Source organism: Tiliqua scincoides, chromosome 3 (assembly GCF_035046505.1).
Source record: "Tiliqua scincoides isolate rTilSci1 chromosome 3, rTilSci1.hap2, whole genome shotgun sequence".
Lineage (NCBI taxonomy): Eukaryota > Metazoa > Chordata > Lepidosauria > Squamata > Scincidae > Tiliqua > Tiliqua scincoides.
This window is the reverse complement of record NC_089823.1, coordinates 84138481-84157360: the sequence shown is the minus strand read 5'-3', so window position 1 is coordinate 84157360 and position 18880 is coordinate 84138481.

The window sequence follows — 18880 nt, the reverse complement described above, 5'->3', positions numbered from 1 at the left end:
GTAGATGGTTCAGGATGTGGGGGCTAGGAACGGAGGGGAGGAGGAAGGCTGAAAGAGGCTGGGGAGAGGAACCAGAAGTAAGTGGGGCAACCTGGGGGAGAAAGCACTTGGGCATCTTGGAATGTACGATTGGAAAATGATGGGTGGTCTGATTTTTTTTCCTGGTCAAGGGAGGAAAAAGGAGAAGTTGTTTGTGGGTCATAAGCCTCCAGGCTGCTGAGGGTGATCCTCCCTTCCTGAGCTTCTGCTGCCGAACCCCTCCACCTTGCCAAACTTGGGTGTCTCCCTGTTTGTCCATTATGTGCTGCTCAGCACTCCTTCTGAAGGCAGAATCAGAAGTTGTGATGTGAATGGGGGGATCATTGCTGGAGTTCATGAGGAACCGATTGCTTTTCTGCACTGTTTTCATAAATGAAATGAAAATGGTTGTTAAAGTGAAGAACTTCAATACATCACTGACTGCAGATGGCATGGGAACAAAAGGGCAGTGTTAAATGAGAACTCTGACACACCCCCACCCCACCTCCATTTTTCCTGCAGTTGTGCCTGACTCCCACAGCAACTTGTTTCTTGTAAAGACTTGGACTCAAGTCAAAACGACTCTACAACCAACTCAGGCAAAGTTGCGATGGCAGCAACCCTGACAAGCAGAATCAAGTCCACAACTCGAAAATTCGACTTGTGACTCGGGCACAGTGTCTCCAGCACATCTCTGGTATCTTGTTGTCTTGTGTTGTCAAATACCCTGAGGTATTTGGTGGGTCACTATGAGATGCAGGAAGCTGAACTAGATGGGCCTTTGGTCTGATCCAGTGGGGCTCTTCTTCCATTCTTATGTTGTGTTCTTAACGACTGAGAAGAAAATGTGCTTCAGGTGCACATAAAAATCAGTGGTGCCGCTTTTACAGCTAATGAGATGCCAATATTAAAGCCTTTCTCAGTAATCAGCAGGTAAACAGTATGCAGGTGGTCATTTTTAGCGAGCTGGGTCTTCAGCAAACTTGGTGTCATTTTCTTAGACCCCATTTCTACTGTGGCTTCACGCTGTTCTATAATGAATGGGTATTTCACAGGTTTAATGCAGTGTAACTACCTAAGGCAGTGTCGTGGAACAAGAAGCAGCATATCTCTACACTGTTATTGCCCCCATAACTGACATCATACTGTACAAATATTACAAGGAGATGAAGACTTCGCACAAATGTCTGTGTGTGTTTATATACACACAAATGACAGTTTGCAAAGGTTTGTAAAACTACACTGGCCTATGACCACAGTGAGGTGCCCAAGAGTCATGCATTTGGCAAGAAAGCAGCGAGTGAGTGCAAAAGTTAATTGTGCCTGGGAAACCAGGGTGTCCCGTCCAAATATCCCAACTCCCTTCTAATGCCCACTTTTTGGCTAATTAACACCCTCCTTTTCCAAGAACAACAGCTGTGGTGTGCAAAGAAATGAACAGAACTCCTTATCAGTTGAGCAATTAACAAGAATTTATTGCTACCAACACAGACACTCCCTGCAAGTCCTCTTGTCCAGAGGCTTTGCCTCCTGAAAATTCCACTTAACTCAGTGGGTTAAGGTCTGAAGCCTCCAGTCCAAGTCCAGTGTCCAAAGCACAGTTCAGTCTTCCCAATCTAGTCTTCTGCACCAGAGTCCCTCCTCTCCAGCAGTGTCCTCTACAGCAGAGTGTCTCCTTCAGCAGGGTCCTGGCAGTCCTCTCTTCCATGTCCTCCAGAAGAGTCCTGGCAGGCCTCTTCTCCCATAGGTATGGGTCTGGTAGCGTCTCCCTCTGGGTCAGGGTAGTTCTGTCTCCTTCTAAAGCTGCCTTTTATCCTTGTATGTCCCTTGTTAAATCTAAATTAGGCTCAGGTGAGCCGTCTCTTCAGTCCATGTCCATTCAAAGTCCCATCAAGGTCAAATGAAGCTCAGGTGTCCATCAGAGTCTCCATTGGCCTTGATTGATTACAGCTGTGGAGCCAGCCTTGCCCTTCCCAGAGCTGTCAACCAGCTGTCAAAACATGGAATCACTGTCAACAACACATCATCCACCTGATGATCTTCTGATCTTCCATTACATAGGGCTGGTTTAGTATATTTAGTATGAAAATCACGTGTTCCAGAAATATGAGTCAACATACAATAAGAGCCATTGCAATGAAGATCAGCGGAATTTGGCAGTTGACTGTCGAGCGAGCAAGATCTAATTGAATCAGAATGTAATTTGTAAGAGGTAGGGATGATCAAATTTCCTCAGTTCTGCTCCGTAATTGTTCCAAGATCTGAGCATCCCTTTGGTTTCATTTGGGTTCAATTCTGACAGGACTTCTGGATTTCAAAATATTGGAACAGATTCTGTGCAAAGACTTTTGCAGCCCACCTCCTTGTCTGCAGTGGGTCCTGGGCCTGCCATGGCCAGGAAGATACAGGCAATATGGCACATGACCCAGAAGTCACTTCCAGGTTGCATATGACCCGTGTCATTGGCTGCATCACACCATGTTTCTCAAACTGTGTGTCACAACCCACCAGTATGTCAGAACCTGGTTTTTGGACCAGGAAACTGCATGGAGGTCTGGGGCATGACACACAATTTGAAAAACATGGTGCAATGCAGCCAATGACTTGGGTTGTGTGCTATATTACCCAGCAGCTTCCTGGCCATGGTGAGCTTGCAACCCATCAAAAATCAACCCAGTTTGAGGAGCACTGTGCTAGAGTCTTAAATTCTGTCAACAGCCTGCCATCCACATCAGCACTAGTCCTTCTTAAGCACGATAAAAATACATACCAATTTTGTCTTAATGAACTCTATAGGACTCTTCTTTGCAGACAATTTTAAAAGGCAAATGTACTTTCCTTCACCATTGATCCTTATTCAGTTGGGTATTTTATATACACACTCTCACTGAACAAAATTATCCTGCTAGCCTTCTTAACGTGAACACATCTACTGCAAAGTTATTATTTATACCTTGTAAAGTGGGGCATTGACAGTCAATCTAAATGGAAACATTGCATTCTTCGCACTCTGAGAGCAATGGGTGATTTTCAACGTTCCTGGTCCTTTCACTTATTTTCCTGTTCCTTGGAAGTTAAAGGATGCCTCAAAGACCATTACAACAGTTAGCCTGTGGAATGCTTTATGTGAATAGTATATAGTGTACTCCATTTGTGAAGTGTCAAATCAAACTTCTTATGTTCCGGTATTTCAATATACTCATTGACATTTAATTGTGCTTGGAGGACACTGGGTTAAAAATGTGAAGGTAATGGCAATGCATTAAAAAAGGAAAATAAGAAAGAATGGTGGATGAGAAAATGTGTGCCAATCACAGCCATGGGGAATGGACCTGCACTGGAGTTGACAACTGTCTTATTCTCTTACATCAGTGGAACACAATGGAAAACTGAAGAAAGAGCCAGAGTGTTTCAAAGCTTACCCCTCCTTGGCTCTTTCCAGGAAGTCAAAGTTAGTGTTACAGTGACCATTTCTCATGTAGCCACTGAAACAAGCATAAGTAAGGCTGCAATCATAGACACTTTCCTGAGAGGAATTCAATGAGACATACTTCTGAGTACACACACTTGGGATTGTGCTACAAGCCATGTAGCACAGCATCTCCAAAAACATTTTCTTCCTAATTGATTTGATTTTTTTGCCCGTATCTAAATCTCAAAACTGAACATTTGCAGCCCATTGTAGCTATTTATTTCTAATCTCTTTGAGAGTAACTTACAAGGGCCTTCTCTCAAAGAAACAACTCTACAGTGTGGTGGCTAAATGCTGGGGCACAGTAGGGTTAACACTGGATTGTATTTTTCATTTAGGTAACCTCAACTGCAATTGCTGGCAATTTCAATTGAGTGGACCACAGTGCCTTAAAAAAAGAAAATAAAACTCGTTTACATTATGTAATGCAACAATAATGTATCAATTCCCCAAGTAGTATTCCGTTGCAAAATGGAATAAAAAGAACACTCCCCCAAATGGAAGCAACTAACCTATTCAGCTTCAGTAGCTCCAATCCAGAGATCCTTGCACACATAGCATACAACATACACCCTCCACACACACACTATTGCATGCATGCATTGCTTTATTGGATATATGATGGCAGTGCTCCTTCCTTAATGGTTGCTTATGAGGAGGGGAGATTGATTTTTTCCTTAATAAATGTTCAGATTATAACCCTGGATTTCAAGCCCCATATTTGTTTATTGTGTGATCCTCTGAATTGATCACAGAACTGGATGGTACAGTTCTAGAATCAGCACCACATCCAGAAGTTAAAAGGGAATCGGATATTCCTCTTAGTGATTGTCATTGACTAAAGGTGAGTGGCTCAGCATATCTCTCATACGCACGATATCACAAACTTCTATTTCATTTTTGTGAAAGCTGAATACAAATAAAGGGAATACCTGGTGCTTGCTAACATCCTGAAACAGGAAATGTATACTTACATTCGGGTATTTGTCATGGGGCAAATATTTACACTTACAGCCCAATCCTATGGTTTTCATTGCCAGAGCATGCAGTCACACCAAAACAGGCCATACTGCAAGCTACTGTGTGGGGTGGGGGAGCTGATTGGGAGGTTTGGGATAAACCTACCAATCACCAATGAGTCTCTTCAGACCTGCATGTTTATTCTCAAGTTACAGCTTAGCTAGGTGAGCCAATGGAAATTCATGATTGGCTTCCCCGTCTCCTTAAATTTTTAGCAAATGGCAACTGGGGGGAGGCAGTGTGGCTAATTCAGATTGAGACCGTGGTGCTGGATAAGAGGTGATTTAGGTCTCAGTCCTGACTTCTCAGTGCTGGCCTTCTGTGTTGCAGACATGCCATAAGGCATGTTCATGGCATTCAGCACCAGGTCAGCACTGGCATTGGCTCAGCGCCAGTTTGTGTTAAGCCAGCACCTGCCAGAGGCCCACTGCACACCACGCAGAGCAAGGGATGAACTCTGGGTGGTGGATAGGTCAGTGGGGATGAGGGGTGGGATGGGGAGGGCAGGGGGAAAGGAGGAGGGTAGATCGGAGGGAGGGCACTGAGCGGAAGAGGAGTGGGACCAGCAGAGCTCTCCTCCACCAGATCCAGAACCCTGCGTTGGACCTCCTGGCCTGACATGTGGCTGCTCAACTCTGTGCTGGCAAAATAGCAGACTTGAGTAGCTCCATTGTGAGGCTTGGGCCTACGCCCAAGGAGCCTCTGGCGGCTGCCTGAAGCACTTAGCATGCAGTGGTCACCATTTTTGCACTGCTGCTCCTCTGGGCACCAGGCAGCTCAGATTTGCGCTGCCCATCCTGAATTCTGATCCCCTTTCCAGGCCTGGCCCACCTTCCTGGGTTAATGCAGACTTGTGCCAGCGGTTGAGTGGCTACCCATAGTGGCTGCTGGGTCTTACCTTGGGACAAAAGGATAAATGTCCCTTTACCCCAAGGAGATTTCCAGTAGTTGAAAATCCACCATGGGATGCAGGGGTAGCTGCACCTGTGCCACTGAACACTCCTGCGCAGGGATTTAGATAGGATCTGGCTCCCCCAAATATTTAAGTCTTTGTTTTTAAGCCATTGTCCAGAAAATGAAAAAGTATGATGAACAGGAGAACATTCTACAATGTGCTTTTCAAAATGGTATTGCTGACTGTTCTCAATTTTTTAAAGGAAGGTTTCAGAATTGTGCAGTTGTCTCTTTCTCTAACAAAATAATTCAGCAGTAAAATTATACACTTGACCAATTATGGAAAACATATTCAGAAGAAAGGATATTTTGTCAGAACCAGTGGGTAAGAGAAAAATATTTGGATAGTGAAGAACTGTTCCAAAAGAAAGAAAATCATTTGATCTATTAGTAATGAGAAACCTTTTTTGATCTTTCCTATTACTGTTCTGAGTTGAAATGTAAGCTGAAACCCTCAGAGACAGGCTTTCTTATTCTGAAGGTTGTAAGGAGGTTGCCAATGTAGCATGTACAGAGTGTCTATAACCAAGCAAAAGAAACAAGAAGATTCATGAAAATTAATGTTTTGAGTTGATTGTCCTATCAAGACTTTTGATCCCCTAATCATCCAAATCACATCCAATCCCAATCCCTTAAAAAAAAACAGATTGACTGTTTTAAAGTTTTAACTATTTGTTTTATCATTAGAGCAGGTCATCAAGAGTATGGACATCCTTCATTTCTGGGAAGTTGGTGTGGTGCTGTGCAAAGAGTTGATAGGTTAGAGTCCTTGAAGCTGTGATCTCTTCAAAAAAAGAAAAAAAGAGTGGACTGTTTTGCTATTGGGAATGACCTGTTGCTGAGGTATATCAGAACAGTTCAGACAAGACTTCAAATGCTGAACTAGCCCAAACAATGGAGGCCATGTGTGTGCATCGCACGTGCATGCCCTGACCCCTTCCCTCTTGCTTGGGCCACATTTCTCGTCACTGTCAGAGTAGGTTGAACTCTTGAGTAAAGGGGCAGTTCTGAGGAACTGCCTGCCTCATGCTTCAAGAGGAAATGAGAGGAGGCGTCAGGATGTGCTGCCTACACCCTGAGCAGGCCCATCCTTAATCATGTGGGGTCTGTTTGTCACTTTGTTTCATTTGAACTAGCCCATGGGAGAGATTATTCCTGATCAATGTGCTGTGTTTGGTTCCAGAATAATCATCATGCAGCTCTGGAGTATTCTGAGAGTTCAAGGGCTGGGCTCTGTTCTTTTCCAATTCCAGTTTTAAGCAGCAGTTCTAAGCCACTTACTACAAAGAATGTCTTGTGGAACTCCATGAGATTTACCGCTAAGGAAATATGCATAAGTCCAGGCTGCACATTATTAACAATGAACAACATTTTTGTTTCTTAATCTTACAGCCCAACCCTACCGAAATCCCCATGCAGTGATGGGCAACGCTGCATCCCACACGGACTTTAGGTGCTGGAGCATCCTCAGGGTAAGGGGACGTTTGTCCCCTTGCCCAAGGAAGCTCCAGCAGCCACAATGGGTCAACTTGGACCTGCACCTGTGATATCGCTGATGCCAGTTTGTGTTGATCTGTGCAGGCAGATCAGGCCTTGGAAAGGGGTTTGGATATGATACACTCTAGCACCTCTGATCCCACCCCCCCCCCGACCTGATCCACCCCACCCGTTCAAATCCCTCCCTGCCTTTCCTACCCTTGCACTGGACTTACCTGCTCAGGCAGGCCTCCTGACCACCACTGGTGCCAGCGGGAAGGCTCTGACCTTCCCACCAGCGAACCTGGGCCTTGTGCCAATGCAAAGCACTTTATGGTGGATCCCTCCATTCTTCCCCCCTCCTTGCCTAGTTCTGTCCCCCCTCAGCCTCCATCCCACCCTCCCTCACCCACCTCCTGCTCTGGCTTGCCTACTGTGGTGGGTAGCCAGTGCTCTCACAACCCAAATGGGTGACCAGTACTCAAACAATGCCCCCAAATGTGTTTTATGGCTGCATTTGGGCAGCCACCACTGGCAGAATACTAGTTCCACCAGCAGGGCAGCCCAATAGGATTGGGCTGTTGGTGTTTCTTTTTTTTTTTTTCTTTTTTTCTTTTTTTAATTAAAACATCTACTGCAGTGGTCAGAGCCAGCATTCCTGCAGAGCCTTCATGGCAACAGGTGCTTAAAAAAGCCTCTTTGCTTCTTCTCAACAAGCTAATCACAAATTGTGATCCTTCCAATTGGTTGAGTTCACCTTACTGAGTACTGGAGCAGGAGAACCAAATACATTTCTGGTCTCGTGCTCAGAAATTGCTTCGTGGTATTGTGAGAATTGCCCCTTCACACCTGATAAGGCTTATGCGAAACAGACTCACCGTGGTGGATGAGTGACCGCTAGTACGAATCACACCTTTTTAGGCTGTTTTTAGGCAAACCTCTTTTAGGCTGTTTCTAACCTCATTCATCTTGTTCAGTTCTCCCGTCAAAGAGAAACCTACTTCCTTAATGCTTGTGACTTTCAGCTTCTGGGAACCGCCCATGGCCTACCTTATTATTCTCTCTGACAGATGTATTTCTTCATGAAGAGGATTATTTTTTTCCGTTTGCCATCACTATTTCCCTCTCCGTGTGATACTCTGCGGAGCAAAATCGTATTTCCTCTGAAAATCACTTTGCTTTCTTTTATGAAATAGGTTTCTAACCAGGATAGCAAAAAAGTTTTCATTCTTACCTATTCACATGCATTCTGACATGATCAGAGTTTCTCAAATTTGCTCCAGTGAGCATTCATCTCTTCAGAAGAAAATAGTATTCTGCATTCCCCAAGTATACCAGTGTACCAGTCATGTGTGACACGTTTTTACAACATGCATGCATGTTGGCAACCTTCAGTCTCGGAAGACTATGGTATCGCGCTCTGGATGGTGGTTCTGGCACAGCATCTAGTGTGGCTGAAAAGGCCGATTCGGGAGTGACAATCCCTTCCACACTGGGAGCAAGTGTAGTGTGTCCCTGGTCTGTCTCCCTGGCTATGGGCCTTCCTTCTTTGCCTCTTTGCCTCAGACTGTTGGCCAAGTGTCTCTTCAAACTGGGAAAGGCCATGCTGCACAGCTTGCCTCCAAGCGGGCCACTCAGAGGCCAGGGTTTCCCACTTGTTGAGGTCCATTCCTAAGGCCTTCAGATCCCTCTTGCAGATGTCCTTGTATCGCAGCTGTGGTCTACCTGTAGGGCACTTTCCTTGCACGAGTTCTCCATAGAGGAGATCCTTTGGGATCCACCCATCATCCATTCTCACAACATGACCAAGCCAACGCAGGCGTCTCTGTTTCAGCAGTGCATACATGCTAGGGATTCCAGCTCATTCCAGGACTGTGTTGTTTGGAACTTTGTCCTGCCAGGTGATGCCGAGGATGCGTCGGAGGCAGCGCATGTGGAATATGTTCAGTTTCCTCTCCTGTTGTGAGTGAAGAGTCCATGACTCGCTGCAGTACAGAAGTGTACTCAGGACGCAAGCTCTGTAGACCTGGATCTTGGTATGTTCTGTCAGCTTCTTGTTGGACCAGACTCTCTTTGTGAGTCTGGAAAAAAAAAATAGCTTGTATATGTTATTTTTAACTGCAACTCATTTGAGAACAATAATATCTATTCCACTATTCATTGTGTAATTAGCAACAATTGGCAAAGGTCCATCTTTAGATAAAATCTGCCAACAAATCTTAACATCAAAGAAGGTACTATTGGTGTCCGATCACCCCATTTCAATATATTATCACTTCCTCAGATATCTTCTCCTTACACTCTGCATTGCAAATAAAAATTTAAAAATGATACAGTAGCAATCAACCATATAAACCATGAACAAGACTTTAATCAGAGAAGCCCAGCCTGCTTAGGAAATAGTCATAAAAAAACCCAGAAAAGATAATTGATGCCTCAGGGTGTAACCAAGAGGCTTGTGCTGTATCCATCACAGGATAGGGGCTCAAGATGGCTCAGCCAGAGGCAAGGGGACACTTTTCCCCTTACCTCTGGATAAGGCGCCTTTGCCCCAATGGGTCTCCTCAGACTTGCGCCACCTCCTGAGGTGGTGCAAGTCTGAGGAGAGTGGAGTGGATTCACACTGCTCCAAACTCCCCAGGAAGAAGGGTTGGGATTCAACATAAGTGCTGGATCCTAGCCCCACCTCCAGCTCCCCCCTGCCCACCCCCGTGGCTGCCCACCGCCTGCCTTCCCCCGCCCACAAATTCCTCCCTCCTGCCTCCTCCCTGTCTCCGAGGTCGACTCAAGGCTTGCCAAGGAAGCCAGCATGGTGGCTTGTGTCAGCCTGTGCAAGCCGGTGCACCTCTGAATGCCAACCTGGCTTCCTCCCAAGGAGGCACAAACGTGCCTTATGGCACGTTTGTGACCCTCCTGGGCGGGCGCAAGGGACTTGTGCCGGCCCATGGGCACCTCACGATTGCAACCTCAATGTGTTTTTCCAACTGCCACTCACATGGGATTCTTGTCCTATTCCAAAATTAAACTACTCCAGCTCAATCCCGTACTTGGCTGGCATGCGGGATGCAGCAGTGCTTACACCACTGCATCCTGTGAACTGACTGGAGACCATGGTATGATGGAGAGATAAATTTTTAAAAAAATTATTTCTTACCTATTCCACCATGTCATGAAATTGTTGTTTCATATAGGTCTTCCTCTAGAGCAGTGATTTTCAACCTTTTTCATCTCGCGACACACTCGCATGGGAATAAAATGGTCAAGGCACACCATCAGCTTTTTGACAATTGACAAGGCACACTGTGCTGTCAATGGGGGCTCACATCCCCCAATGGTTCTATTGATAATTGACACCGCTCCCAAATTCCCACGACACACCTGGGGACAATTTGTGGGCTGCTCTAGAGAGTAAGAGAGAGGCGCTAAAGAGGACCCACTAAAGGGTTATGTTATAAGGAAGGGATTCAGCCAGGGAATCCCTCTAGTGATCGTGGGTCTTGGGCTGGTGGCAGCAGGGTAGCTACTTGGAGTATTCTCTCCCCCCACCCCGGACCCTGACACACCAGGCCAAGGTTCCCAATGGGTCTCTTCTGATTTGTGCCAGGTCTTTCGCTGACACAAATCTGAGTGGATGCATGGAGGCATGCTGAGGTCAGGATATTAGTGGCACAGGTTTTTGTTGATATCTGCCCCTTCCCTCCCCGACATGCCTTCCGGAGGCCCTGCTCCTGCCCTGCTTCTCCCCTTCTCTGCCCACAGCCCACCCCTACCCACCAACTCATCTCCTCTGGTGGCATGCAAAGTCACTAGACTTTTGTGTCACAGGCCTGTTGGGTTCATCATCACTGCAACTGCAGCACTGACACAATGGACCTTCTGCTGATGGAAGAGTCAATCTGACAGCGGAAGGCACCTATAGTATGGGGCAATTAGGCTTCCAGGACAATAAACTCAATCCATCAATAATAGCATGCTTTCTGATTGTTCATATAATGTCCAAGGTCCATGTTTTAATACTCCTGGAAAACACACACACACACACACACACACACACACACACACACACAGAGAGAGAGAGAGAGAAGAGAGAGAGGAGAGAGAGAGAGAGAGAGACTTTGTTCTACAGTTAAGCACAAAAGGGACATGTTCTACATATTTCATCCAAGCCTTAAGTTTAGTCTACCAAAAGAACCAACCTTCACCAGCTCTTACTAGCAGAGCAAACAGGCTACATGGAGATCATGATGTGATTAAAACTATGGGAGCCAGGCTATGGAATTTGTGGATTGCATTAAGGGCCCCCCTACCTTTTCCTTGATATTTTGAATACGACTTCAGGATGAGATTTGCCTCCAGAGTTGATTAATGAAGCTTAATCATTAAGTGGGAATCTCACTGTCAAATAAGCTTGAATATTTGTCCTCTTATTGTCCTCTTACCTCTTAGATTCCTCAAATTATATTAACAGTCCTATCCTATCCCCCAGCACTGACAACAATGCACAGCCTTGCTGATGGTACATGCATTGCACCAATGGTAGGGGGATACCAGAAGGCCAACCAGTTACCACAGGGTAGGCCTCTTGGCTGCCTATGGGTCTCTCTGGACCCACATCAGTTATGTATCTGGTGAAGTCTGAGGAGAGAACGGGGCCTCGGGTGGGCTGAAAACTGTGGGTAGGATTTGGCATGCAATTTTACCACTGAGATCCAAGCTCTCCTGCCAACTCCCCCAGCCCCTGCCTATCCCCTCCTCACCCTAGAATGCCTCCACACCTCTCACCGCCCTACCTCTGCTGCCAACCTACTGGCAGGGCCTCCTGGAGCCACTGGCAGACAGGCTGCACATCCAGCCATTTGTGGCAGCAACCCAGAAGCACATGATGACGTCCCGGTTTTTACACTGCTGCAAAGAGCCTTGCGCTGCCAGAGCATGAGTTCCTGCAGCACAAGGCACATAAGTGACCTTATTCAATAGTTTCACTGGCTTTAGTTTTATTTCAGTAGAACTCCTAATCAGGACTGTACTTTAGAAGTACAAATTAACATCTTTGTTTCTACAGGTAGCCAACAAAATAGGAAAGAACCCTGATTGGGGTGTCTAAATAAATTAAGAAGGATCTTATTCAGGTGCCATTCAAAATTCTCCTGTATCTTCTTTGCTTCACTAATAATACCAATCTCATTCCCCCCCCCCCTTTTTGTCAGCCTCTAACAGCTTGCCTGTGCATCTCCTTTCACCTGAAAACTGCAACTCGAATTCTAATAAAGGAGAAAAAAAATTAATTGAATGAAGGTACTGTGTGACTGATGGAAAACTGAAATAGCATCTGAGGATCACAAGATGCAGAAGACCAGTACAAAATGAAAACAGCGTATCAATTTGGGTGACTTTATACAAGAGGGAAAAAAAAATAAACACAAACACATATAACACATATAGCCAACTCATGGAAAGGTTTTAGGATAAAATGCAGCTCCCTACAGTGAAGACATTGCCTACACTTGCTCTTATTTGTTAGGGAGCTAGGCTGGGTTAAAAAATACCAGATACTGGCTGTGTAAAAACATGCTCATGTAGGATTACACGTGGCCAGCGGCATTGTGCTGAGTCCTACAAATTCAGGATTAGCACTGGAAGAACCTGGGGCACCGTATTATGTGGTGCTAATGCTCCACATGTAGGAGTTAACTGGACAACAATCCAATCTTAACTGTCCCTTCCTGCTGATACAGTCACACCAAGGGAACATGCACGCATCCTGCAAAGGGGGGGGGGGAGTCGTAGAGGTCTCCTTGTTTGTCCCCTTAACCTTGGGCAAACCTCTACTGCCCAATGGGTTTCCTTCAGTCTGTGCCACCCATTTTGCTGGCACAGAACTGAGGAGAGGAAGGGAGAGGAAAGAGGAGAGGGAAGAGGGATGGGATCCTGGTGCACCCCACTGTCACCAGGATCCACCCTCCCCTCCCTCCCTTTTTCTGCCTCCTGCCCACCCCCTCCCCTCCCAGACTCTCCCATGTTTCTCCTTATCCTCCCTGCCTTGTTCATCCCTCAGCCCGCCCCCCCATACTGGGTTACCTGAGGTTCCACATGCTGCAGACTATGGGAGCGGGTTACCAACGCTGCCACCATTTGTGGTGGTGGTTCTGAAATGGTTTCCGGCAGCACACTGTGCGCACTGCCATAGGGCCAACTTCAGTTTCACTTAGTTAGGATTGGGCCATAAGTATGATGTTTGCCAAGTACAACCTACCACAAGATTCTTTCACGCACCCAGCATCATTGCTAAGCCAAGCCTTACCTACAATTTAACCTAAGGAAGAGAACTGCTTTACCTCCCGAATGATATGACGCTACCAAATTCCATTGGCTTCACCAAGCTCCCAGTTTTTATTTAAGGAAAAAGCCAGTTCTGAGGGAGTCTCTCTGTGCAGTTTATAATGATTAAAATGCATGGCTGTACTCGGTGAAGTACTAGAAGAAGCCATTGGGTGAAATAATGTGGAATGCCTGACATTATTCAAAATGCTAGAACACATTATTGTTCCTGATGCCACAGGTAGGAGACCTCAAAAGGTCATTCATTGCAATATTGCTTGGATTAAGAACAATTAGTATTGACTTACTTAGTATTTCAAAGCCATTAATTCAGGGACTGGTATTTTTACTACAAACATTTCAGAATGCATTATTTCTAAGCTTTGCAATTAATGGTGCTGAATGCTTTCCAGTGAACAATTTCAATATGAAAAGGAGGCATGAGGTAACTGGAAAGTATTTCAAAAGACCCCCAAATTCTGCCTCCCCTCCCCTGGTTCATTACTGTTTACAGTGATTATCAATGTGGAAGGTGCTGCCAATTATGGTTTGAAAAATATACTTGCTTCTTCCTAGAAGGATATTTTTTTTTCTGCTATGAAATAGATTTGGCTATGTGGCAACATCATTGATAACTAGAGATGTTTGTTCCTGGTTAGTAAGATAGGATTAACAGCCCAAGCCTTTCTGAACACAATGGGTTTACTTCTGAGTAAAATAGCACTATTTTCAAACACCTCTACCCAATGAAGCTAAATAATTTTTGCTTTTTTCACATTTTTATATCAGCCTTCCTTCAAGGATCTCAGGGTGGTGTACATAATTCCTCTCCCCCTTTTTGTCCTTGCAACAAGAGGTAGGTGAGCTGAGATATAGTGACTGGTCCAAGGTCACCCGGAATACAAAGGGGTGGCTTAGTGGAATGTGTATGGAGTATGTGGCATGCCTTCCTGCCACAGTAGTGAAAAATGGCAAAAAAGGTCCTGTTGAAAGATTTGTACTTATCAGGAGAAAATGTTCACAAAATAGACATCCCAAGACCATTTTGGATTCACCTTACTGATGAACAAATGCTTTCCAAAGATTTTGAGAATCAGCAGCCCATATGTCTTCAATGGCACTAGAAGCAATACAATACATTTTGTTTTCACTGACAAGCAGGGCCTTGATGGAGTCCTTTTATAATGGGCTGCATCTAAAAGAGAGATAACAGAAGGTTTTGGAACTTTACCTTGCTTATGTACAGCTGTCACTGCCTGGAGAGTGCTCTGCCTCTTCAGCAAGAATCTATTCCAAGACTTCATCTATCACTGCTTGACTGTTACTAGCAATCCCCACCCACATGGACGTATTATTCTGACTAGGCTGAAGCCTAGGGGTCCCACAGGGACTAGGGCCCCCCCCTTTTTTCCTGAAGCACTGTTACCTCCTGCCTAGGGCTCCAAAGGTTACAGGCACTTTGCACTCATCAAGAGTTCAGCACTCTGAATTCATCAGGACACCCTCGCAATGGATATATGGCTATGTAGTGCAGTCTAGGAGCTACCATGCCAGGGTCAGGCTGTGGGATGAACGACTGAAGTGCTGGAGGGGGCCCAAAATATCTGAAAGCCTAGGGGCCTGGCCAGGGGTTGATATGGTCCTGCCCACCTACATACCTGAAACTAAGATTAAGACCGTTTCTCCCATGCTCTTTCCTTCCCTCTTTCTCACCTAATGCTTCACCCTTCAGGTTTAGATCATCTACTCTGGAAAAAGCACACATTCACAACACAGGTTGGGAACATTCCAGACTTGCACAGCATGTTGTAATGTTGGAAGCAGATTGTGATACTACATAACTTCATCAAGGTTCCTCAGCCCATGAGAGGGAGGGTGCAGGGGGTAAATTTTACCTGGGTCAAAATGGATAAATAAATTTGTAATGAATCAACAGAGCATCTCAACAAAATATCACCAGAATTTTGCAGGCAATTATGTTGGAGCATATTATCCTATGAGTGTCTTCTGGAATTTTAGCAAGGCATTGTTTTCAAAGGTAAGGTAGAAAGGTAATTAAAATGCAAAGCATATATATAAAGCATGCATCTATCTCTCTATCTATCTATATATATCTATATATAGAGAGAGATATATAGAGATATATATTCTATATATAGATATATATAGATATATATAGATATAGAGAGAGATATAATATATATATATATTCTGGGGCAAAGAAGGGGTTTAATTAAATATTTGTTTTGAACTAGTTCCTTAAACGTGATAATCTATGTTGAATTATTTCCTTTTTTCTTCTTTTTTTGATCAAAATCCAAGAAACCAGTTTCAACTAATCTTACTAGCAAATAAACAAATTATGCATCCTTCTGGTTAACAGCTGACATTATCAGCAACATTTATCATTCCTTTTACCTATTTCTTTAAATTCTAATTAGTGCTGCATGTACCTGAAATACACATATTGAATTTTCAAGTGCTGGCCCTTCCACAGTCAATTTTCACTATTCCCCCTCCAATACCAAGTGGCATCAAAGGTAGATAAGACAGCAGAAGGGAAACCCTGATCAGATTCAAAAGAAGCCAATTAACAAATCTCATTTGGTGTTAATTGCAACTGCAGTCCTCATCTTAGTTTAATCAACACCTCAGTCAAGTAATCTAAGAAATCCGAGAGGTAGACATCGATTTCATGCACAGCAGGAGTTGCATTGACAAGTTTCATCCTATAAGAACCTTCTATTTCCATGAGGCTCAGTTTTTCCAATTCCACACAAAGCTATTTCATAAAATTGGGAATGCAAGAACAGGAAGGAAAGCAAGGCGTTCACGTGGTTTTGATGTCCTTCATGTGTCAACAAGCGGATCCCTTTTCTCATGAAGATGATGTGACTTTTTAGCCGTGCGCTCCATGCCAGTGTCTGAGCCTGTAAACGTCCAGTTTGCATGATTTCTTATTATTAATTTAAAATGTTCATTTACTGCTCTCTCTCAACAAAATCCTATCAAAGCTGTTTTACAAAAGTTAGATGTATAAAACAAGAAACAAAACAATAAAACAATAAAACCCTTGACAAACATATTTGGATCAATATTAGCATTGGATAGAGAAGAAAATATTTACAACAGATCAGGGTAAAAATCCACTTCCTTTGCCTAAAAATGCACCCTAAATGCACCCTAAAAAGTGCATTTATTTCCTGGCCTGAATCCAAAAACACATTAACCATGTTCTCATTTTGCCAAATTTTGTAATGTTCTGTTTCAGTATTTTGAAAATGCCTAGTTTGGAATGCACAGTTATATTACAAATCATGCAATTTCCCTAAGAAATTCTCCAACTTGAAATATTAAAAACATTTCCTCAGTATTTGCAGTCAGTGTTTCTCAGACCAGACACTCAAGGCCAAATGCCTTGTAAGTGCAGGCACATACTTTTTCTCATATTAACCTCACACTCTTGATTAAATTCTCATTGTCTGCTGTGAAACGATGAGCGCAATCCAGAGCACTTGATTGTCCAGCGTAAGTCCCATGCGCTGGCCCATGAGCGTTGCAAAAGTTCTGGAAAGCATGAGGACCCGTACCTGCCTCTCTGTGCCAGATCCGGACTGGCAACAGGTATGTTTGTGCCGGCCAAGAGCAACTGGTGCGGGGGTTTGGATAGGGTGGTAGGAAGGTGGAAAGGGGCGTTACTCCATGCTGGCTACTTCACAGGCCCGTTGGCCTGCCTGTTCCAGTGCACAATAGGGTCGGGCTGCCCATGAATTACAAAGCAAGCTGTTTTGTAGGTATGTGTTCCAAAGGTTTTTCATGTTAACCACTTATTCTTGATGAAACTTCCATTGATTGCTGCACACTCTGAGACCAGAGCACCTTGTAATCACCTTGTTATTAAATTTTCAAGTACTTCTCCATTGTGACTGGTGGTATGCATAAGTGCAGAACACATTAAACCAAACTATGGTTTGTTGGGGCACTACAGTAATCAGCATGCATGCATGTGTCAAAATTGAAAATCAGTAAAACTTTAGGAACACACTTTTTTTTCTGAATCCTCACTGAGAAAGGTCGAAAATACCAACCTGATTCAAACCTGATTCAAACAAGAGAGCTCACTGTAAAGGAAGATCAGAAGATCAGGTGGATGATGTGTTGACAGCTGGTTGAAAGCTCTGGGAAGGGCAGGGCTGGCTCCACACCTGTAATCAATCAAGGCCAATGGAAACTTTGACAGACACCTGAGCTTCATTTGACCTTGATGGGACTTTGAATGGACATGGACTAATGAGGTAGCTCACAGCTGAGTTGCATTTTGGATAACAAGGGGCATACAAGGATAAAAGGAAGTTTCAGAAGGAGCAAGGACCTGCCAGACCTACGGGATCCAGACGTATAGGACATGGGCCTACACCCACACACAGGGGACTGCCAGGACTCTGCTGGAGGACACACAGAGGAGAGGGCTGCCAGGACCCTGCTGGAGGAGGCACTCTGCTGGATAAGACAGAGGAAGGGACTGCTGAGACACTGCTGGACACACAGAGGAGGGAATCTGCTGCAGTGGACTGCTACTGGGAAGACTGGATGGGAAGACTGGACTGTGCTTTGGAGATTGACGCTGGATTGAACTTGGGCTGGAGGCTTCAGACCTTTACCCACTAAGTCAAGTGGAGTTTTGGGGAGGGGAAAGTTTCTGGACAAGAGGAATTGCAGGGAGTGTCTGTGTTTGGAGCAATAAATTTTGTTAATTGCTCAAACTGATAAGGAGTTCTGTAATCATTCCTTTGCACACCGCAGCTTCTGTTTTTGGTGAAGGGGAGGTATTAATTAGCCAAAAAGCAGGCATTGGGAGACAGAGTACTTTTTGGATGGGACACTCACCAATCTCTCTCTCCCTCTCCCTCTCTCTCACACACCCCCCCCTCAACTCTCCCTCACATTCCAGAAACTATTTTACGAGTAGAATCAATGGTGAGAGCTATTCAAAGGCGAAATATCCTTGGTGAATATCATTTTTGCCCATATGTCATGTTCAAAAGTTATTGCATTCAACCCTCTACAACAGGGGTGTCAAACATAAGGCCTGGGGGCCAGATGCGGCCCGCAGAAGCTTTTTATCCAGCCCTCAGGCTCTCAGCTGCTGAGCAGTGCTGTGTTACTGCTAAAAGGGCAGCCCCCACGAAAATTGGGCTCTCCCATATCTTGAAATATGATAAAGATTTGCATGTTTTCTCCTGTCATTTGAAGTTAATGAATTCCTAAGTGAGAAGTACTAATTTTTGGTTATGAGTTGTTTAATGACATCACTTCCTGTCTAATGACATCACTTCCAGCCCTCAGCAGGCATCATGAATGCCATTTGGCCCTTGGTATGAAATGAGTTTGACACCCCTGTTCTACAATTATTTTTGAACTTGGAAGGCAGTTTAATAAGCTTGGTGAAGGGGGAGCTCGGATTTGAAAGCCGTCTTCTGGAAAGGGGAATGGAACACGTGAATGTTCATGCATGCTCTCCTCTAAACCAATCAATAGGACACAGGGCATGACAGTACCTGGTGCCCTATACCCATATGGCTGCCTTATTCACCTCAATGCCAGCAAATCTTTCATACATAC